General features: G+C 53.4%; 1 long non-coding RNA gene across 1 annotated transcript; it reads left to right on the top strand.

Moving 5' to 3' along the window:
• The first annotated feature begins 5,415 nt into the window (after positions 1–5,415).
• On the top strand, positions 5,416–10,403 carry LOC116635728. Its single transcript, XR_004300207.1, has 3 exons — positions 5,416–5,575; positions 7,780–7,939; positions 10,201–10,403. It is a non-coding gene; the product is annotated as an uncharacterized LOC116635728 (long non-coding RNA).
• Positions 10,404–23,881: the final 13,478 nt, after the last annotated feature.

Genomic DNA, 23,881 nt, shown 5'->3' with positions numbered 1-23,881 from the left:
GATTTGCCGCTCAGGCATTTCCTCGAGTGGCCCCTCAGTGTTTGCCCTTGTCCAGATGGCATCCAGATGCAAACATCCCTCCTTTCCCCCCAGCTCTGGCTCCTCAGCTGGGGGAAATTAATCCTCAGCCCACCTCACACCCCCCTCCCGGCATCACTAGCTTTGTTTCTTGGGCCTGAGGTCAGGGCTCGGGCTAACACCTCTGCCTGCTTCTCTCTCCAAAGCCAGGGCCTCTGGCTGACCTGTTATCGGCCTCTCTCTCGGCCTTTGTTCAATTTAACAGGTAATTGCTCTGTGAGCCAAAGCAAATGTCAGCATGATAATGAGGGTGATATGATGCAGTTGCGGCCCAGGCCAGAAGGGGGGAAGAGCGGGGGTGTGTGATTGTGTTCAGGGAGCAGGTGACGAGTGCCCTGGAGCTCCAGTGGGGGTCCTGAGAGATGACTGAATCCAGTGAGGACACTGAGGCACAGAGAGGGGAACAGGTAACAGTTGTGCTCACAGTTATGGGCCGATGTCTGTGGGCAACAATACAGAGACCAGCCCACGTAGTCCTGTGAGCGAGCAGGGTGTGATTATTTTCATTTTACAGATCCGGAAACTGGGGCCCAGGATGGAGAGAAAAACTAACCAGAACAACCACCTATGGAATAATTTCATTTGCCAGGCACTAACAGACGGATAGGCTACCTTATCTCTGGGAAACTTTGAGAGCTGGACATAATTGTCCCCATTGTATAGATGGGGTAACTGAGGCTCAGAGAGGCTTAGTAACTCACACAAGACCATGTGGCTACTTAAGTGGCAGAACTGGGCTCTACACCAGGCTTCCAAAGCCCATGGGGCCTCCTGTGTGGCCCAGCTGGGTCGGCAGCAGGGCAAGGCCTCAGGCATGATCTCTAGAGCCCTGTCCCGGCACGGTGACAGCCAGCCTGGTGGGAAAAATCTCCAGGAGCCTGGGGGACAGTCCTGGGTAGGAATTCCTGTGCCTGGGGAAGCCTGACGGTTCCTCAGAGGCCAGGCGCCAGGCCTCCCAACTCTCTGTCCAGTGCTGGACTCTCGACCTGGTGATAGGGCCCACAGAGGCCAATCCCCAGGGGGATAGCTCTCCACTGGCCCAGGAGCGGAGGGCAAGGCCCTGCTGATCTCTGCTCAGACCCTCTGCTTCCCCTTCAAAGTTAATATTTACACACCTTCTGTCCGCCCTGCCGTTGTGATGCTGCCGCGGACATCAAAGTGGCCAGGAGGGCTTCCCTGGTCCTGGGCTCCCGAAATCCTTTTTTGGGCTCCAAGTGGGCCCACTGGCCTCCAGCCAGCCAGAATGATGGGGCAGTCATGTTGTGCCCAGATGGACTTTACTGTTTTTCCATTGTACATAGTCAAGCTTCCTTGACAGAAAATGGGGCATTTGGCTCAGGCTCAAGGCTATGGCGCAAGCATTTCCTAGAACCCCTGGGCATCGGACCCCAGAGGTGTGAGGAGCAGGGGGCGGGGGGGCAGGCTGTTGCCCAGCTGAGCCTCAGGCAGCTGTGGCGATGCCCATGAGTAGGACCTGCCTGGTGGTACCAGGTGGTCCTGAGGTGTGTTGACTGAGTCAGATGGGCACAGCGGTCCCTCTGGTCTCCCCAGCCCCAGCAAACACCAGAGCTGGACACACAGGGTAAGTTAGGGACAGGGCTGGAACTTCTCACCTGCCTGCCTCTTCCAACACCTCCTCCAGGTGGCTTCCCAGCTTGCTGAGCTCTGAGTACCCCCATTGGCTAGACTCTCTGCTCTTCCCACTCCCTCCCTCCCCACTCCCAGTTATTATTCCTTCTGGACTGGAAGTGAACTTGGCTTTGCAGCAGAAGGTTGGGCAACCTGAGGAACCCAGGCTCTCTGAGCTGGGCTCTTCCCCCAGAGGAGGGTCAGAGGCGCTGTTTTCACCTGGGAGCTGGGCTGACCTGGAAGCTCAGAGCGCTTCAGGGAAGACCCCAGGCTGCGTGGAGGGAGGGTCATCCCCCTCCCCCTGCAGTTACTAGTCGGGACAGGCTGGCCAGACCCGTGCCCTTGGGGTCCTCAGGTGGGTGCTTCCTGCTGAACGTATGTGGGTAAATGTCTGAGAGTCACAAGGATGGCCAGGGAGAAAGGACACCGTCAGCAGCTGCACGTTGGTGGCCAGGTAGCCTGGGAAGGGGCACCGTGGCCGGAATGCCAGGTCTTGCAGGTTAATGTTTGACTTGGAGCCATGTGTTTTTCCACTGGGTATTTTTATCCTCTGTGCCTGGCAGTGGGCAGCCGGGCACCCTCCTCTGTGGGCAAAGGAGAGGGGGTGCCCAGGTGGGGCTGCCCTGGGCAAGGCAGGGCTGCAGAGAGGCCAGAGGGGCTGGCTTGGGGGTGAGGGGCAGGCGGGGGCGGGGGAACGGGAGGGGCGGCGCTTTCTACCTCAGCTGCGTGCCTGGTCCCACAGAGCCCAGCCCGGCCCCTGGCTCCTCTTCCTGGAAGGACAAGCAGAGGTAAGGGGAAGACCAAGAGAGCTTCCGGGAGTCCACAGCTTTTCGGGAAAGAGTTACCCTCCTTGGTAACGAGTCACTCTCAGATCTCGGACAACCACAAGTTAGAGATTTCGCCCTTCTGGAGACACCTTGGTCTTATTCAGATGGTGGGAGTAAGTCAAAGCTGATGGGCCCCACCGCCCAGGACTATCAGATGGGGAACATAGCCCTGCTCCCAGCGAACCCCCAGTCTAAGGAATGGAGGCTGTGTCTTAGGGCAGACCTTAGTTCCTTTAGATCCAGGAACCTAAACCTGAATTAAAGACACCCACTGGGTCACAGAGCACTGGGCTTCCCAAGCCCTCACCATCTCTTGGTCTCCCTCCTTGGCAGTGGGGAGTCTGACCCGAGTTGGCTTTAGAAGGCTGTTTACAGCCCAGTGGCCAGAGTCCTTCTCACCCCTGATGGGAGGTGTGGGAGAGGGAGGCCCTCAAATGTGCTCAAGCTAGAGCCAGCTGCTGCCAAGTACCCTCTGAGCAAAGCCAGCTTCTTTCCTGTCCCTGCTGAGAGCTCCAGATGGGCTTTCAATTTATGCTTGAGTCGGTGGGAAGTGGGTCTCCTGCAGACCTGCCCACCAGCCGGCTCCCCAGCTCACCAAAGGCCGCCCAGCCCCGCTGCTGAGCAGCACGGGTCTGAAGCAGGCCAGGCAGGCTGGCCCCCAGCCCCGGCTGTTTCTCAGGACTCCCTGAAGGGCTTGCCCGGGAAGGAGTAAGACTGCAGGAAGCCACTTATCTCTGGCTGGCCCCATGAAGGGCTTCCTGAATGAGCAAATGAAGGTCCCCAGATCAAGGTGGGATAGGGGGCCTGCTGGAAGAACAGAGATCTCCGGGGGGGGGGGGGTCCCAGTTCTCTCACTGTCCCCCCATGATTGCCTTGAAGTGGGGTGTAAGAGCAGGGCTGGGACAGAGATTCTTAGCCCCGCATAGGGAGAAGGGCCCATTCGTTGGTCAGCAGCAGGGCCCCAAGGCTGTCTCCAGCTGTGATGATCGCTCTTTCCACTCCCAGCTGAGCTTCCTGTAGGTCTTCGCTGTCCACTGCACCCTAAATCCCCAGCCAGCTCAGACTTGGCCACCTCTCTGTAACCCGGTTTATGCCAGGCACTGGGCTAGGGCCATTTCACCCACAGGCCTCCCTCACTACAGCCTGGGTGGTAAATCTCTTTATCTCCATTTTACAGATGAGGAAACTGAATAGAAGCATCATTAAACAATTAGCCCAAGGTCACATGGCCAGCCAGTCAGTGGCATAGCTAGGATTTAAACCTCAGTCTGTCTGACTCCAAATCCAGCTAATTGAGAGATCATATCAGCCATGTATCCTGTGTATTTTAAATCCCAGATTTCTTATCGGCTCTCTCTGCCAGAGCCCTTCCCCAGAGGGTTGAATATCACTGACTCCTACCACCCACTGTCTCATATTTCCCGCACCAGGAAGTCCTTCCTGGAGTCTAACCTGGGTGCCTCCTGCTGTCTCTTACCCTGAAATCAGGGAAAGTGGAACAAAGATGGCCCCTGCCCCATGCCCTGTCTTTGAAGACTGGGTTCCACAGGACTGTGGCATTTCTCTGGGGCTCCGAAGTGTGGATTGCTTCTGGGGGCAGAAGCAGGAGTCCCAGACACTGGGGAGGAAGGAGGAGGGATTCTCTCGGGCCGCCTCCCAGAGGAGACTTGGACGGTGCCTGCAGACCCTTCCATTTCCTACTGAGTGTGGGACAGGTGAAGAGTGAGCTGGGATGAAGGCAGGGACTGCGAGCCGTTCGGGGGGCAGGCGGGGGGTGGGGTCCGTGGCTTCTGATGCTGATGAATTCTTTGGGGGAATTTGAGGCTCTGCCTCTGGCAGCACCAAGAAGTCCCGGGATCCGGAAATCCCCAAGTGGCCCTTGCACCCCTGCGGAGGACGAAATTGAGGGGAAAGGACACAGGCTTGCACCCATTCCCTGAAATGGAAGCATTCAGTTCCTCATCGGGGTGAGAAGGAAGGGGGAATTCCAAAGACCCCGCTCCAGGCCTCTGGCACTAGACCCAGATCTTCCATTTCTTAGAAGCTTTCTGGGAGAGCCCTCCTGACTTCTGGTCTTTTCTGACTGAGTTTGGCAGGTGGGCCAGAGCGTGACCACGATGGGAGATGCCGTAGACGGCACGCAGTTCAGCTTCTATGGCTCCCCTGCCTGGGAGATTGGGATGGAGAAAGCCCCTTGCCCCTGAGCCCACCTGAACTGCCTTTCTCAGGCTGCCTTGCCCTCAGAGCCCCAGGCAGGACCAGAGCCGGCTTCCTGCGGGCCACACCCACTCGAGAAGGGCGAGAAGCCCACCACCACTGTGGGGAGAGGAGCATCGCCCACCCACCTCCTCCTGTAGGCATTCCAGAGTCCCCTTCCCTCCCTGGCCAGAGCTGGTTTTCTCTGCCCTGGGTTGGGGCCCGTGAGAAATTCAGAGCAGGGGCAGACAGAGGCCCTCAGGATGGCAGACACAGTCTTGTCCATGGGGTATAGGCAATAATAAAAGCTAACATTCCTTAAGCACCTCCAAAATGGGGCGCTTTATATAGATTAACCCATTTAATCCTCACAACCGCCCTATGACGTCAGGATAGCAGTCCCCCCTTACGCAGGGGGGAATACCTCCCAAGACCCCCAGCGGATGCCCGAAACCACGGACAGCACTGAAGCCTATATACACTATGTTTCTTCCCGCACATACATACCGATGATAAAGTTTAATTTATAAATTAGGCACAATAAGAAATGGACAACAATAACTAACAATAGAATAGAACAATGTAACCACATACGGCTATAAAAAAGTTACATGAATGTGCTCTCTCCCTCAAAATATCCTATTGTACTTACTCACCCTTCTTCTTGTGATGAGTGAGAGGATAACGTGCCTACGTGATGAGAAGAAGTGAGGGGAATGGCACAGGCATTGTGACACAGAGGTAGGCTGCTGTTGACCTTCTGATCCCATGCCTGAGGGAGGATCATCTGCTTCTGGGCCGTGGTTGACTGCGGGTAACTGAAACCTCAGAAAGCGAAACCGCAGGTAAGGGGAGAACTCCTCTACTATAATATCCACATTTTACAGATGAGGAAGCTGAGGCCCAGAGTGGCCGAGGAACCGGTTTGAAGTCTCACAGCTAGGAAGTAGGTTGGGAAGCCAGGCATTCTACCCCGGAGCCTGAGCTCTTGCCCTCTGCACCTGAAGAGCCTAATACAGTAGCCACTAAACTCATGAGACTAGAGATCTTCCCTGACTTATGCGGTTACAACCTGACAAACCCACTGTAAATGGGAAATACTGCGAGTTGAAAATGCATTTAATACACCTAACCTCCTGAATATCATAGCTCAGGATGGGCTCAGAACACTTACATTAGCCTACAATTGGGTGAAATCATTTAACACAAAGCCTATCTTATAATAAAGTGTTGACTATCTCATGTAATCTATTGAATACTGAAGGTGAGAAACAGAATGGTCGTATGGGGAAGAATCATTGTAAGTGTATGGGCTGTTTGCCCTCGCGATCGCGTGGCTGACTGGGAGCTGTGACTGCCGCTGCCCAGCATCATGAGAGAATATTCTACCTCTTCTTGCTAGCCTGGGGGAAAGATCCAAGTTCAAAATTCCAAGTACAGTTTCTCCTGAATGTGTGTCACTTTTGCACCATCATAAAGTCAAAAAATCGTAAGTTGAACCATCATCAATCAGGAGCTTCTGCATTTAACTTTGCACTAAAATTCAATACAGCTAAAAACTCAGTTCCTCAGCTGTATCAGCCACCTTTCAAGGGTTCGATAGTCACACGTGGCTAGGGGCTACCATATTGAACATTTCCATCGTGGCAGAAAGTTCTTTTGGACAATGCCAGTCTACAAATTACTGCCTCTGAAGAATCAAGAGGGAGCAATGGAAAATCATTCTTCAGTTGATAGACTAAAACAATAATTAACAGTATGATAATAATGGCTATAATTTACTGGGAGCTTCCTACGTGCCAGGCGCAGTGCCAAGCTCGTAATCTTTACCCAATCCCAGGCTCAGGAAGGTTACCCAGGGTCAGAGTAGTCAGGAAGTGAATTGAATCCAGGTCTGGGTGACCCCAGGCTGGTCCTTGCTCCACCTCCTGCTGTGTCCCCAGGAGCTTCTAGTCCCTGGGGAAAAGAGGGGAGGGCAAATGCATGCATTTCACAAGACCAGGGATTAAATAAATCGGCGCTTAATTAACAACATCACGTTTCCGCAGGCCCACTGACCAGAACATTGCACTAATGAGGTCAAGGTCTTGATTTTGAGCCCTGTGAACATCACTTCACTTCACACAGAGAGAGGCTCTTTCCCTGCCCTAACGGCTGCATCCTGCCCCCAGATATTGTGATTAGAAGGCTGGGAGAGTGTGGCTGTTTCAGCAGGGCCCACGGCCTGCTATCAGAGGCTCAGCCCAGGGCAATTTGCTTCAGGCAGGGCGGGGCTGGAGAAGAGGGGTGTTAAATGCTGGCGGCTGCATGTCTTCTGGACAATAAATGGGATGGGAATGTCTTCCACTTCTGGAAAGGATGGGGTTAGCAGAAAGCAAGTTCTGAATGTGAAAAAAAAAAAAAAAAGATGTAGCAGAAGATTCAACAGAGCTTCTGAGACTTGCTTCCCCTTAGGTAACACTTTGGGGGGCTATGCGGTTTATAGGGACTTTTGAGGGCTTGAGGGTGGGGAGAGCTACCTTAGCATCCCACAAGGATTGTTCTATTGTTGGGAAATTTAGCTCCAGTGATATGTCAACTCCCACGTGTCCTCTGGGGAGATAAGGCCCGGTGAATGGCAAGACCAGGCAGTTGAGCTGAGAGCTGGACCTTCTGGACAGAGCGGAGATAATGACGGTTCAGTGCCTACATGGGGCCAGATGTGTAATAGGTCTCAGGGGATGTTAGTTCATTCAGATGATCTCTCTCCTTTAAGGAACATTTCCCCGGAGCCAGCACACCACCAGGTTTGGGGGACTCTGATTATGTAAGCCTTATGCCAAAAGCGTGACCCAGTGACTGGCTGTGAGAGTCAGGGTAGACCAGGCTGCACTGCAGTAACAGATGAACCCGTGAATCTCAGTGGATCCACGCCACCAAGGTTTCTGTCTTGCTCACACACTTTAGCCCAGGCAGATTGGCCGGGGCTCTGCTCCACATAGTCGGTTCGGGACCCCGGACGTCGGATATATCAAATTTCAACACGTGGCTTCCATGGTTGTGCCCGCAGGGACAGAAAAGAGCAGGAGAGCTATGTACTGGCTCTCTAATGCTTCGGCTCAGAAATGACAGACAACATCTCCATTCACAGCCTACCGGCCAGGACTGCTCTTGTATTCCCATCTGATGGTGAGGGGGCCGGGGAGTGGCAGGACGCACATGGGCCTGTGGTGAGTAATAACTGCCTCTAGCGCTCCACCACTCTCCCTCTCAAGATCCCATTTTCCTCTCCTATAAAAGAACTCTGAAGGGCCTTTTAGCTCTGGGGTTCCAGGTCTCCATGGAATGTTATTCCACAAACATTTCTTAGGTGTCTTACCAAAATGTGGACGGCGCTCAGTTGAGTTTGACCCTCCTCTCTCAGAGGTGGATTTGATTTGTTTTAAAACAATCAAAAGTTATTTGACGACCCAATTTAAAAATGGACAAAAGACCTGAATAGACAGCACATCAAAGAAGAGAGATATCTAAATATATGAAATAGACATGAAAAGAAGCTCAATGTCATTTGTCATTAGGGAAATGCAAATTAAAACAATACCAAGAAATCACAGCATACCTAATCAAATGGCTAAAATTAAAAAAAAAAAAATTTGACAATATCAGTTGCTGGCGAAGATGTGGAGCAACAGGAACTCTCATTCGTCACTGATAGAAATGCAAAATGGTACAGCCGCTTTGGAAAAGAGTTTGGCAGTTTCTTATAAAACAAAAATACTCTTACCATATGATCCAACCATTGCACTTCTAGGTGTTTCCTCAACTGATTTTACAACTTAGATCCACACAAAAACCAGCCCATAAGTATTTATAGAAGCAATTTATTCAGAATTAACAAAAATATCATTGCCAAAGTAACCAAGATGTCATTTAATGGGTGACTAGATAAGCCATGGTATATCGACTCAGTTTAATAGTATTTAGCAATAAAAAGAAACGAGCTATCAAGGCACACAAAGACATGCATGAATCTTAAATGAGTATTGCTGAGTGAAAGAAGCCAGTCTGAAAAAGCTACACACTGTATGATTCCGTTATATGACATTCTGGAAAAGGGGAAACTATAGAGATGGTAAACTGATCAGGGGTGGGGGGGAGAGTTGAATTGATAAAGCACAAGAAGTATTTCAGGGTAGTAGGACTATCTGTGTGATACCGAAATGGTGAATACATGACACAGTGATTGTCAAAACCCCCAGAACTTAACAGTACAAAGAGTGAGCCTCAATCTATGCACATTAAAAAAACAAACAAACAAACAAACAAAAACACTTAGGAGATTGGGAGGTCATAGGACAGCATGTAGAACATGACAAAAGAATCTAACTGTTTTACAAAAATTTAAAACCACCTCACTGAAGGGAATGGGAAGAAAGATGTTAAGTCACTCTGGAAATCAGCGGAGTCCGTAAGAGCAAAGACAAAGGAACAGCACGTAAGCACTGTACTCTAGTTGATCAGGTCGTTTCCCATAGAAATACAGGTTAGCAATCTGAAATAATATACATGTATACTGGAGTTGAGCAATTAAGGAAATGGATAGCAGATGGTGGGAGCCAGGTTTCTCGCTATTGGAATGAAAGGTTACAGACAAGTTAAGGGGAGAAGGCTAGAATGATCATGTGGTAATAGAGTTGGGGCCATGCATAGCTTAATATAGATACAGATGGTTACCTAAGCAATACTAATAGAAATGTATATATACATGGGTTAGTATATACACATATATTTCCTTTCTTTGTCAACTGGGAGGGTCTATAAGCACCTCTAACCCAATACCGATAAGCACACCTAGCACTCAGATCTTGGTTTCTATACCCCAGGGCTCCTTGTAGTAAAGGCTGATTCTGGGACTGGGGCAGGAAATATACAAGATGAGCCCAGAGTATCTCATAGTGTCAGAAAGTAAGGAAGTGCTCAAAAAACCCCAAAGGAGCCAACTAAAAGGAATCCCAGTGGCCAAAGATGGAACAATTTGAGAAATGAAATAAAGTATTTTGGATTATAACCTGAAGTATAAAATAAATCTCCATGAGTCCATACTGATATAAATAAATGGTTGAATAAATAAATGTGAACGAGGAGACAAATCTCCTATGCAGAACTGAATTCCAAATAATTATGTAGATGTTTCACTCTCAAGGAGGGAGAACATAGCTCCTCAGCCCTTCCGTGTAAGCTCTGCATAGTGACTTCCTTCCAAAGAGAACAGTATGGAAAGAGTTGGGGCAGGGGGTGGGGGTGGGGGGGATGGAAGGGGGTGGGGGAGAGTATCTTTAAAGTGGAGAAAACTGACAAACACCACCTCAGCCAGATGATCAAGGTCAATATCCACAGCAATAAGTTATGTTGGGGATTTGTACCCTTGATATGATGTGAGGAAAATGGTACTTTATCTCTGTATTCTTCCTTCATAAACTGCTAACTCAAGCCCAATCATGAGAAGAGCACCAGACAAGTCCTAACTGAGGACATTCTACAGAAATACCTGACCAGTACTCCTCAAAACTGTCAAGGTCATCCAAAACAAGGAAATGAGGAACTGTCACAGCTAAGAGGAGCTTAAGGAGACGTGACAACTAGATGTAACTCAGTATCCTGGATGGGATCCTGGAAAAGGAAAAGGATATTAGTAAATCTGAAAAAAGTATGGACTTTAGTTAATAATAATGTATCAATATGAGTTCATTAATGATAACAAATATACCATACTAATTAAGATGTCTACTAGAGAGGAACATGGGTGTGGAGTATATGGGAACTCTGTATTGTCTTTGCAATTTTTCTCTAAGTCTAAAAGTATTCTAAAGCGAAGAGTTTCTTTTTAAAATGTTACTTGAAATCAAGTTCAAAGAATAATTGGATTAAATTGGGTAAAGAAAAAAGTTTGATTCTGATGTGATGAGTTTAATTGACTTTAAAAGTACGTGTGAGTGAATCAAACCACAGGAAGCCGGGCAAGAATGCTCTAGAGGCGGGGGATGCTTCGGGGTGGATTCATCACAGCTGAAGCCACTGGAAGGAAGGGGCCCACGGCACTGGGATAGGGCAGAGACAAAGACTTGCTTTCTGGCCTTTTCCATGTTGTACCTGTTGATAGAAATAAATAAAATGTAAATCAAAAACAAGAACAAAAATGTACCGAGTGAGCAGCATGATCAGAGTAACTACTCTCTTCTGAGATAAACTTTTTGAAGGATAACCTCACTCGCTTACTACAACCCCACCGGAACTCTTTCTGAGCCCACCTAACAGAGAACGGGCTGCTCCTTGTTCCCTGGGCGTGCGGGTGGGCGGACAAGGTGGCGCAGGAGACAGAGCTTGGCCCGCAGACCCCCGGGCCACTCGCCGGCTGTGTGACCTGGGAGAATAGCCAGCCTCTCTCAGCCTCCGATTCGTCCTCGCTGATGCGGGGCCAGAAATCCCCACCTACCCGGTGGTGGTGGTGGTGGTGGTGGGAAATTGGAGAGCAGTATGCGAGTTAATAAGGCCTTCAGTGAATGCTGGCGACTACTAGCGGAAGAGCTGGAGGACAAGTAGATTAATCCAGATGGGCTGGACTGGGTTGTGTAGACTATGGGAGAAAAGAAGGCCTTGTTGACTGGGCCGGAACGGTTGAGGGGTGCACTCCCGGTAGAGGAATGGCAGGAGAGAGCACAGGAAGCAGATGGAGGGGCAGCCCCAGCAGGAGGGGAGGAGGAGGCCTGGAGGGGCCAGGGAGGAGGCTCTGAGGTGGGCCGGGCCTCCACACCCTGGTGGTAAATCCCTCTCACGTTTGTCAGCCTCAGTGACCTCTTTAGTGACCCTGGTAACTTTTAAACCAAGAAAAAAGGGGATTGATGGTTCATCTGGAGAAAAAACATGGACCAAGACTAGAACCTGCACTAGAGCCAGAAAAGGGCCCCTGCTCTGAATGAATCTAAGGAACAACTCAGGGATATTTCTGCTGGGAAGGCCTGAAAGGACAGCCTGTTCCCTGAGTCTGTCAGAGGCCTTGAGCCTCAGGTGGTCCAGTCTACCCTTCAAATAGGGAGGGGCTCCCCCATTCTGAGGAACAGAACTGTGCCTCCACTCCTAGAGTGGGCAAGAGCAAAGGAGGGGGCTGAGGGCAGGAGCTGGGTCTCCACCTTCAGACTGGTGGAGGCAGTCTGCGGGCAGGGGCTGGTTCTCTCCCACACGCTGGGGGCTCCTCGGGAGCAGGGCTGAGTCTTCTTCCTCAGAATCCCGCATGGAGATCTGCCCCAGTGCATTCTGGGGTTGGGGGGCAAAAGCTCCTTCTTCCTTGAAACAGTGCCCTCCACAAAGCAGGTCAAAGGGCCAGGGCTAAAAGAAAACAAGGAGGAGATTTTTGTTGTTCTGCTACTTTCCATAATTTCAAAACACGTTTTTCCTGGCCCGTGACAATTTGCCTCCCTTGGGCCATGCCAGGCCCTTGGTTGGGTAGCAGCAGGAAATCGCCAAGGACCTGGTTCTTGCCAAAATAAATCCCTCTCCCGACTATCGTGGCCTGCAGAGCTGAGGCAGGCCCACCCAGCCCTGCATGGCAGGGTCTTCCCGGGGCCGCCAGGCTGAGGCCATGGTAAATAGTTTAACCGTGTTTATGTAGCAGTAATATGCGTGTTACCTTTCACAGCAACCGCATTCCAGAGGGCAATCGTGGGTGATTTACCTCGTCCCTAGCGGCCGCCAGTCCCCGCAGTGGGTGGGTGGCCTCTGGGGCCCAGCTCTGCTGTCCCAGGAGGGCTGTTTTTTAAAAAAGCTGCCCCTACCTGGCCGTGCCCCACCATGTGTGTGTTCTCAACCTGGGGATTCCTCAGCAGCTTCCCCAGGGGCTTCTGTGGAGTCTGACGGGAATTGTCAGGGGCCACACCCTCCCCTCTTCTCGCCTCTCAGGCCAGAGCGGCCAGGGTTTGGAGCTTGCCCATCACGTTCATGGAGATGGATGGATACAGGCCCCAACCTTGTCCTCCGTACTAGCCCTGGCGCCCGATGCAGCAGCAGCCCCCAACCAGGGTACTAATAACAACTCACCTTTGTCGAACCCTTACTAGGTACCAAGCACCGATTTCCATGCCTTGTAGCTTATGAAGGAAGTGCTGTCGTGAGCCCCTTTTACAGACAATAAAACTGAGGCGAGGAGAGTTTATGGAACTTGCCCAAAGACACACAGTGAGTGAGGGGCAGAGTCTGGGAGCCTGAACTCCCAGCCACCACGCTTCTCCCCCTGTCCCGGTCCGTGAGCAAGCCTGGCTCCTGGATGGGGCGGGGTGACTGGCTCAGAGATGAAGTCCAAGCAGCAGAGGATGGCCCCTGTGCATGCCGGTACTCACCAAGTGGGCACAGAACATGCACAGTGTCCCCCGCCATGTGCGCACACCCCGTATGTGTGCATCTTATCTGCACCCACAACCAGACCTGCATACTTCCCCTAGATCTAGATCTAGATCTTCACCCTCTATATGCGAGTTCACCCTGTACACGTGTGTTCCTCACACACGCATTCCCACAAGGACACGCACACGCACAGGTGTGCATATAATGCGTGTGTGCAGGGAGTATGTTCTGCCGCTTTGCTCACCAAGAGCATACTTCCTTTCTTTGACCTTCGAGCTAAGTGTCAGCCCTAAGACAAACGGCAGGAGTCAATGTCCTCTTACCTCATGTGTTCGCTCAACCAGTATTTCCTGAGGACCCACTGTGTGCGGAACCTTATGCTGGGGACCGTGGTGGCAGGCTCAACCTGGGGCTCAGCCCAGCCCCTTAGGGACACTTTATGCAGGGCAGAGACAGGCCAGGAGCTTGTGGACACAGTCATCCCTGTTGCCAAGGGTCCGCCTGGGGGGATGCAGGCTCAAAGTAGGCTCTGTGCTCCTCTCTGGTGACGGCATGCCTGCCTCCGGAGGCCAAGCTACCTGCCAAGTTCTGGGCACCCACAGACCTTGAGCTTTCCTGCAGGCTTGAGGTCTATGGGGAGCCCAGCTGTGGACTCTGGATACGTCTGGCAGGGCCCAGAGCCTCTCCCCAGCATCCTCAGAGTGGAAGCAGCAGCACAGAATCTCTGAGCAGCCAGGTGGGTATGAGTCACCAAGCAGGCCCAGCACTGCCCGCCCGCCTGCCTGCCTGCCTGCCATCGCAGCAGTGTGCTGGCCTGGCCTTGTCCACACGGCTTCCAAAAAAGTCCACAGCATGAGCCTTCCCGAGGCCTGGTCCTTCTGTCAGCCCTGCCGTGCCCTGCCCTGTACTGTGGGTTGCGCGGGCCCCACTGGGCCATGAGGGGCCAGACCTTTCACATGGTATCTACTACCCAAGTGCCTTGCCAAGAAGAACCAGGAGCTGGGAGCCCGGCAAACAGCCTACTGGCCAGGACTGGCCTCATGAATATGAGACCCGAAGGGCCCACGCGTAAGAAGGCCCCGAGGTTGGCTTACAGCTCTGCTGCTGCCATCTTGAAATTCTTAATAGTTTTGAACAAGGGCCTGGCAAACTGTGTAGGCCGCCCTGCCACTGGCTGAGGCCTTCTGTGGGTGAGCCTGGTGGGGCCCTGCCCACTCCCCACCTTCCTGCTGCTCTGTGTGCCCCTCGGCTGCCCTCTGCCCCTGCTAGCCCGACCTCCCGCCCTGGGCTGGCCCTGGCCGCTGGGATGTGGGCGGCTGTGGTTTCCCGGCGCCCACAGCGTGGCCGCAGTGTTTGAAGATGCACTTCAGTGGTGTCCTCAGACTGTGTTCCTTCTGTCGCCCAGCCTGCGGTCACCCTTGCCAGCTCCCACCCCATGGGTGTTTGCCCGCTGCCGCCCAGGCCGTAGGGAGCTGGGAAGGGGAGGCCCTCAGTTGGTAGCACACTCAGCTTCTGGTTCAGAGCCCAGGCAGAGACCGCTCAACCCCAGCCCCACCCCGACGGCCACCAGCCGTGAGCTCTCTCGACCTCGGTTGCCTTCGCTGGAAAGTGGGGATCAAGACGTTTTCCCAGTAGCATTGCTGGGAGGCTCCCCGGTGACACCCAGGGAGCACGGGCAGGAAGCCTGGCACAGAGTGGGGGCGAGGAGAGCATTTAGTTTCAGCTGCTTAGTAGCTCAGCATTTACCGAGTGCCTCTGCAAAGCCGAGCCAGCCAAGGAGAGGCCCCTGTTGCAGGAGCTCCCGGTCGAGGTGGGGTGCGGGTGGGCGGCCGTAGGCAGAGCTAACAGCTTAGCTAGAGCGCACACAGAATACTGGGGTGCGATCTGGAATGTGGGGGGAGCCCCAGGCCGAGCAAGAGGCTGTGACTTGCCTAGACCAGGACTCAGGAGTCTTGTGTCTTCGCCTACCAGGCACCCCGGGCTGACAGCCTCTGCCGTGTCTCTGGTTGCTCAGAAGGGACACCAGTCCTGCTACTCCGCAGCCGTGTGCTATGTGAATGGGCTGTGTTCCGCGCGGTCTGTCTTCGGGGCACGAGTTGAAGTCTTCTTGGTGGGTTGTGGATGTCATCTGTGCCTCTGTCCCCCTCCCTTCCGACCATCACTGAGGGCCTCCTGTGTCCCCAGCACCCGCAGAGGCTCAGTGGCCGTTCGTGGGACATACCACAGCAGTCCCCAGGGGATGACCCCAAGCCAACAGCCTGCCTTCTGCCTCCTTGGAGCAGTGACGGAGAGGCCAACGCCCCTCCATTTATTTCCACGCCCCAGGGTCCCGGGCACCCCCGGGCCTCCTCCACAGGAAAGCGATAGCCAGCTGCAGGGTCTCTATGCGCACCACCCCTTCCAACACTCGGACCCTCCTCCTGCCCATGTCTTGAGGCCACCCCGTCTTCCAGGGGCCCAGGAGGCCCCGAACAGGGTTTGGCAAGGACAGGTCTGCCACGGGAATGGCTAATTGAAAGCAAAGAGTTGAAATGAGGGCCCAGTGATAAAGGGAGAATCTGGAGGCCCCTAAAGGGAGTTTGGGCAGGGCCGTGGCCCGGCTGGCCTCATCTTTAGCAGCTCACTCAGCTCGGGTGCGGAGAGGGGCTGCGGGAGCCATGGCAGACAAGAAGGAGCCACAATAGTCCAGACACCCGCCTATGGGGGCCTGAACTCTCTGGATGGGTGGGGAGCCCCCCAGAGAGGTTTGGAGCTAGAGCTTTGCCCTCCTGCCGGCTGTACCCCCACGGCCTGGGAGCATCCATCCTTCCCTCGGTGGGCTCCTAGTCCAGCCTGTGGTCCTCAGGGCGTGGAACTGTTCAGCCTGGGAATCAGGCAGTTGAGTCCCAGGTCTGCCCCAGGCTGCAGAATAGATGAGGTTTTTTTGTTTTTTTTTTATTAGCTGTCCCTTGTTAACTCATAATTGCAATCATGTAACATTTAATAGAGACACAAAGTGATCCCCATCGCTGCCCCACAATCATTCATTAGCTAACAAGATGGAGTGGCTCATAAAAAAGGGCCCTTAAAAAAATTCTGGAGAAATGGAAAGCAGGAGGTGATGCAAGCCTTGGTTAACAAAGGCTGAGGGCCGGGAGGCGTGAGCGGGTGTGAGCAGAATAACCCAGGCCTGATAAGCCACAAAGCAGAGCCGGCTGCTCCCTCCTCCCTCTGCAGCCTGAGTCACAGAAGCCGGGGATGTGTTCAAAATCGAGCAATGTAATTAGCAGGTTGCATCATGCCCCTCGATTATAAATTACAACGGGCACAAAGAGGGAGGATGGAGGAGCAGGGATTATAGGGGTAACCCAATCCTGGTGCCCAGGAGGGGGGTGGGGGGGCCGGGAGCTACCACCCAGCCACTCAGGGACCCCAGGAGCCTCTGCCTACCCTGTCACGGGGCAGCGACAAGGCCTGCTCAAAGCCTGCTTTGTGTGGCCTGGGATAATGATTTACAAACTTGAGGAATCAGGAGGTGCGAAAAGAAGACGACCCTCTTAACCCAGCCATTGTCTACCCCCTACTGGAATGCCCAGCATGCCGTGCACCCATGCACCTGTGCACACGGATGCTATTTGAGGATGGTCCAGGTGAGGAGCCCTCAGAGGGGCTGGGTCGATAAGATCTAAAGGGGCTGAGCAGGGGGTTTGGAGACACCGTCAGGGATGACTGAGACTCAGCAAACAGAGAGGGGCTGCAGCGATCCGCTGAGGCTTCCCTCCGTGGATGAGTTGGGGGGGGGGGGTTGGGCAGGCATGGAACTCAGGGTTGATGACAGAGCCAGCTCTGTTCTAGGGGTCAGGGACCTGGATCAAGCCCAGGCTTTCCGCCAGCAGGCTGTGGGGGCCCAGACAAGCCATTTCTCCTCTCCGAGCCTATTTTCCCCCACTACAATCCATCAGCCGGCCGTCGGACCAGGGCAAGTCATTTCCCGTCTCTGTGGCTCAGTTTCCCTACCAGGCCTTGCCAGAACTGGCCATGTGACCTGAAACAAGTTCACCTCCATGTAAATGGGGACCTCAGTTTCCCCATTTACAGAAGAGTGGTGACCCAGACCATCTTTCAAGTCTAGCTTGAAGGATTCTTCGGGTCTAGGGTGAACTTTTTGTCTAAAAGCTAACCAGTCAGCCAGTGAACCTGCACCTTGGAGACCGGGGAGACGGGGCCGGGCAGCTCGGCAACCTGGCCACCTGTGTGAATCAGAGCCTAGGGAGGCAGAGCGAAGTCGGAGCCCAGGCACGCAGCAGGCTCGGGCAGAGCGGGGCCCTGGTGGCACGGTTCCCCCGGAGCCCGGGGAGACACACCCTTCACTTCCTCCTGGGGGCAAAGAGTTGGCCTTTTGCTCTGGCCTTTGCAGACAGCCTTCACGCCGCAACATTTTCCTAGCAGCCCTATTCTTGGGCATAGGAAATAATCCCATTAACTTTATTATCTCTGCAGAGGAAGGACAAGGGTATAGATCTGCTCTGAAGCTCAATGAACGTGCTCTCTCTTGAAAGGAAAACCACAGAGCTGGGGCAACTTGCTCTGAACAAGGCCTGGCCCTGGCCAGAGTTTTATTCTCAGGGTAGAAGAGAAAGCACAGCTACCTCCTGAACGGGGGCCCTCAGCCACTCAGGGCCTCCACGTCTCCCCTCCGGGCCTCAGTTTCCTCAAATCTGCACTGACACAGAGCGACAGGTACTCTCGACAAGTAGGTGGGGGCTGGGATGGAATCCCAGTGACCACCGCCTTTCCTCAGACGCCAGTGCCGCCCCGCTGGCCTGTGCCCAGGCCGCCAGCCTCAGCCCCCAGATCCCTTTACCACTGTGCAGCCGCAGGACCCTGTGAAAACCTGTGACTCTGAGCACACTCCGGCCCTGCTCAAAGCCCACCGAAGTCACCCCTCCCCAGGGTCCCAGGCCTGGCGCCTCCCTTCCTCTCCAGCGTCTTCCTCCTCCGTGTAACCCCAGTTCCTCTGAGTGGCGGGGCCCTCCCCAGCACACCCCAGGCGACGTCCCACCTCCACGCCTCCGCACGAGCTACTCCCACCGCCCAGGTTACCCTTCCCCTTGATCAGCTGAGCAGTTTAGATTCAGCCTTTAGGAACTCTGTGTCACCCCCTCCGAGAAGCCCTCCCCCACACGCCTCGGCTGTGCTTTCCCACCTGAGCAAAGCTCTATCTTCACAAGTGGGAGTCAGATTGAAAAGCGGTCTCTGCGCTGTGTCCTCGCTAGGCCGTGAGCTCCCCTGGGGAGGAGGTGGGTGCCCCCCACTCAGGGCCCTGCCTGCAGACAGTCAGCGCTCAGAAGTGTCTTCTTTGTTGAACTGCTGCCTTTCCCCACAAGGGGGAAGAAGCGTATGTAGCCTTGAGCCCCAGGCCTGGCGGGTGAAGTCTAAAACCCTTGTTCATTCATGCATGCATGCATGCATTCATTCATTCATTCATTTGTGTAATCTGAATACATGTTATGAGCCAGGAATGGGGGAAGTACCAGACCAAAAATTTCGAACATTTCCCTGAAGGCACTTCCAGGCTCCCCCATGAGCCCCTGAGCCCAGGGAGAAAGCTGTTCTTGAAGCTGTCCCCCAGTGTGGGCAGACCCCTGGGGGGACAGTGGCAGCAGGAGGCCGTCCTGTCAGCTTAGCCCAGCAGGGCCTGCGCCTTATCGGCAGTGATCTCCTGGCTCCCTCAGTCAACAGAAGCTGGGTGTGAGGAGGTGGTGACAGAGAGGGGGCCATCTGGAGGCCGCTTCCCACCTGTCAGGAGCTCCCAGCACGTCCTCCCGTTGGTGAGGCAACCGTCCTTGTGTCTGCACCGCCTAGGCAGGTGACAACTCTGCTCCCATGTCAGGGTGACATTAGATCCCTAAGTCGTGACCTCACTCAGGCGTCTGTCCTTGGGTCCTGTCTGTTTCTGAGCTGAGAGCCAAAATATCAGCAGAGACACAGCACCTGGATACCCTTCCCAGAAATGCCAGACACAGAACAAGCATGGCATCCCCATTTGATCAGAGAGGAACCTGGGATTCAGAGACATGGACACACCTACCTGAGGTCACACAGCTCATGTGAGCCTACTTCAACCTGTAAAGTACACCCTTTCTTTCTTTCCCCGCCCTTGGGGGCCTGAGCCGTGCTTCATATTTGGTCTTTACCGTGTCCAGTGTTGGGGCAGGTGTGGGTGACAATAATACCTGCATCTATTAGGCACCGATGATGTACCCAGCACAGGTCCAGTTATTTTATTTACATGCACCCAATCATATTTATTGAGTGCAGGCACTGTTCTAGATGCTGGAGATACGGCATTAAGCAAAGCATACAAGGCCCTGAGGAAGCTCACATTCTAGTGGGAGAAGCAGAATAAGCCAAGAAGTGAGTAAACAGAAAATAATCGAGGTGGTAAAAAGTAAATCGGGAGAAGGGCTGATCAGTAGAGGCCTTTGATTTGGTGACTTTTGAGCAAACCCCTGAAGACGCTGAGAGAGGGAGCATGGGACTCGCTGGGGGACAAAAGTGCTGGGCAGAGAGGACAGTAAGTACAAAGGCCCTGGGGCAGGAACAGGTGTGGTGTGTTCAAGGAACAGCTAGGAGGCCACTGTAGTTGGAGAAGAGTGAGGGAAGTGCAGGGCGAAGGAGGTGAGGTATCGTGTCATTGTGTGTTAACTCATTTAGCATCACAACAATGCTGAGCACCGGGTACTATTGTTATTCCCTTTAGCTGATGAGGGACCTGAGGTACAGAGAAGGAAAGTAATCTGTCCAAAGTCACACAGCAGGCATGTAGCTCCGTCCTGATGATTTATGAGCATCCTTCATGGCCCAGAGCACTGGTTCCCAGTCCCGGGGATTAAAGAGAATCACCCAGGGAGCTCAGGAAGAATCCAGATCATCAGTATCCTAATTTCAACAAAGCTGCCCAGGTGATTCTCACGGAATCTTCATGAGCCCAGCTTTGGTGAGCCATTGGGCAATGGCTGTGGGCAGCCTGGAGCAGAAGAGTGAACACCCGGCCTGGAGCCTGACCTTAGTGCGTCTCTAATCTCTGAGTGGCTGCAGTCTGTCTGAACCTCAGTCTCTTCATCTGTGAAATGAGAAGACTGAACTCCATCAGTGAATTCCCCACACTTTTTAGCAGTAGAATTCTCCCTCAGTCAGGCCTTAGGGGGAGCCTGAGATACAAAACAGGTCAGAGGAGCTTTACTGGGGGCGGGGTTCAGCCCCTTGGCAGCCTCTAAAGCACGATTTATCCGGAGAGCATAGGCACATGGTCAGATAGCTTCGAGTTCCAGATATCCATGCTGGATCCTCTTCCCAAAGCTGTGGCCCCTGGAATGGGCCCCAATCCCCGGCGTGGGTTCTGTAAATCCTGTTTTGGGAGCACTCCAAGGAGCTTGCTCCAAACCCCGGCTCCTTGTCCTGGAGAGGTCTGCGTGCAGATAACGGGGTGGGGGGTGGGTGGAGAGGGACCTGGGCTGGACACCAGCCTCTTTCAGCTTGCCAGGTTCCTCTGCCTGCTTGCCATCCTTGCTGGGGAGGGGGGGAAGTGGCATGTCCTAAATGCTTGGGGTGATCCTTGGACCAGTGTTGGGGACAATACAGCAGGTGGCAGCCACCCAGCTGATGGGGGCAGGAATTTGCTTCTACACAAGCTGGGCCTCTGGCGTCTGGGATTTGCTCTCCTTCCTTGCCTTGGGATAGCAAGAACGCCTCCACCAGAGCAGGCCCTTGGCATTGGCCCAGTCCTTCCTGAGACTGCATCCTAAGGCACCCATTTCACAGATGAGGCAAATGAGGCTCGGAGAGATCTGCGTGGAATCACGTGGCTTACAAACATGGTGAGACCAATCCTCGGACCTCAAACCAAGAGCTTCACCTGCTAGAGCCGGAGTCCTCTTGGACAGGGGGAGACATGCCCTGCAGAAGACAGACAGATAGATAGCCTGCACCCTAGAGGAGGACAACCTCAGGTTGAAGTCCTTCTATTCATTCCTTCAATATCCAACACAGTCCCCTGCACCCAACAGGTGCTAAATAATTATTTGTGATACGCTTGCTTCGGAGTTAGAAGGGAAATGGGTTTCCTATCTGAGATGCCTTGGGCTGTCTTTGGAGTTTTAGCCTCCTCATCCGTAGGATGGGATAATAAATACTATTACCTCCCTGGCCTGGTTGAGAATAGGAAGCGGGTGTTGGAAATGGAGAAAATTCATGCAGGCACCTGCTACGTGCTGTGCTTCACGTCCAGTCCTTATGATAATACTGCATGATAGAAACGACTCTCCCCATTTTATGGAGAAGGATCCTGAAGGTTGGAGAACCAAACCTAGATCTCTCACCAAAGCTCATGTTCTTCCCACTGCATCTGGCTGCCTCCCTATTATTGTCCCGGCACCCGGCGTGCGGTTTTGCTTTGTTTTGATTTGACTTGAAGTCCCCAAGTGAGACAGAGCAAGACTGAAATGAAGCCTGCCAGTCCCTCCCTTCCAGCGGCAAATAGCCAGGGGCCCTGGGAAGAAAGGCCTGGATTTGTAACTCTGGGTGCAGAGACCCCTCTCTCTGGCCAGCACGTGGAAATGACATGGATTCCTCAGCTTTTCCTCTATGTGTGTGGGGTGGGGAGAGGAGATAGTCCACAGGGTCCCCCTCCCCCCAGGCTAGATGCTGGCCGCTTTTGAGGGCCTCATCGGGATCCACGTTGAGGGCCTGGCTGTCAACTCGAGAGTCTGAGAACCTCTGCCGTTCCCGACATAGCCATATGGGTGCTCTGGCCACCCACACGGGGCTGTGGCCTTGGACAGACAGAAGTCCAGGAGTCAAGAGGCTGGGCTTGATGGGAGGACAGCTGGCTCCTGTGGGGAGACCTTCCTGAGCCCCCAGCGTGAGTTGGCTCAGTCCTGGCAAGGGAAGGGGCCCAAGGGTAGGCCCAAGCTCCTCCTAGGACCACCCCATGAGACAGAGGCTACTGAGCCCCTGAGAGCGCTGTGGGGCCAAGGGGGAGTAGTATTTTCTCAGCAGGATTTATGTGTGTGTGCGTGTGTGTGCGTGTGTGTGAGTGAGTGTTTAACAAGGAGTGGGGCCTGCTTGACTTCTGAGCCTGGAATTTATACAGCCCCTCGATGGCGGCTGCAGTTTATCTTGACCGAAAGAATAATAAACTCGGTTGACAGGATGATGTATTCAAAGCATCTTCCCGTCACAGCACAGAGCCCCCCAGCCCGCTGTTAGGATGTCTGGCGTGGTGGGGACCGTGTTATCGAGTGTTTAGCCCCCGTGGATTGTCAACAACGCATTGTTTGCAGGTTTGGGGCAAGGCGGAGATGGGCCGGGCTGGGGTGGGAATGGGGGTGTCTGGCCACACAGGCGGGTGAAAGGCTGGCCGCCCAGATGGGGTCAAAGAGGCGTCTGCCTTTGATGGAAGCTCGGAGGCCCAACCCCTCCTCCCTGCCCTGATGTTCCCTTTTCTGCCTCAGAGAGAGTCCTCCTCACTGACCTCCATACAGGTCCCAGCCCAGCTCTAGACGTAAAGGGACACACTCGGGCCCCACCATACTCCAGGTGCTGGGAAAACCTCCTCCACCCTCCACTTCCCATTATTTCCTTAAAGAAACAAAAAAAAATCAGCCTTAAACCTCAGCTTCAAAAAACACCCTGGAAAGGGTGAGGGAAAGCCAATAATCTGGGCTCACTCATGAGAGAGATCTCAGCCCAGTTCCCTGACCCTCCGCCGGTCCACCTTGGGCCAGTCCTGTGAGCTCTCGGAAACTTCTTCCCTCCCTGTGTGACAGGGAATCATGATGCTTGTCCCACCTATTTCACAAACTACAGTAGCCCCCCTCATCCACGGGGGATATGTTTCAAGACCCCCAGTGGATGCCTCACACGGTGGAGAGTATCAAACCCTACATATCATGTTTTTTTCCTACGCATACATACCTATGATAAAGTTTAATTTACAAATTAGGCACAGCAAGAGATTAACAACAGTAACTACTAATAAAATAGAACAATGACAACGTCAGAATGTAATAAAAGGTATGCGCATGTGGCCTCTCTCTCCAAATATCTTACTGTGCTGTACTCACCTTCTTCCTGAGTCGAGGTAAGATGATAAAGGCCCACGCGATGAGACGAGATGAGGGGTATGACACAGGCATTGTGACACGGCGTTAGGCTGCTCTCGACATTCTGATGATGTCAGAAGGAGGCTCATCTGCCTCCAGACCGAGGCTGACCACAGGTGCTGAAACCGTGGAAAGTGAAGCCGTGGCTTATAAGGGGGGACTGCTGTACTTGGTTACCATGTATTCAGGGCTTATGATGGGGATGAAATAAGATAAGGGTTAGGCAAACACTTTGATAGCTTGGAAGCAGAAGATAAACTCAAATTATTTTTTTTTTCTCAAGGCCCCTTAAACTTCAGGCAGGGGAGCCCTGGCTTCTGCCTCTGACAACATGCTTCTCCCTCCACCTCCCTTATGGGAAGTCCTTTCTTGTTCCTACCCTCAAGCTCGCTCTTGGTTCAGTTTTAGCCGTTGCTTTGGAATGCTTCACACAGAGGTGCCAGTTCCCCTTCTCTCTTAGGGTGTCTTTTCTGGTTTAATGGTCCCCGTTCCTTCCCTACTCCTGGTGGGGGGGCTCCACCCGAACCAGCTCTGGGACTCCCCTTCCTACAGAAGTGAGTCCTTTGCTCCTGCTCCTCGAAAGCAGGGGGGGTTCTCCTAGGCAGACAGCAAGCCCTACAGGGGCCTAACAGG

Source organism: Phoca vitulina, unplaced genomic scaffold, assembly GCF_004348235.1.
Source record: "Phoca vitulina isolate PV1807 unplaced genomic scaffold, GSC_HSeal_1.0 scaffold11, whole genome shotgun sequence".
In the NCBI taxonomy this organism is placed as follows: Eukaryota; Metazoa; Chordata; class Mammalia; order Carnivora; family Phocidae; genus Phoca; species Phoca vitulina.
Note: the sequence above shows the minus strand (reverse complement) of the source record. Positions and strands in the feature narration are given on the sequence as shown.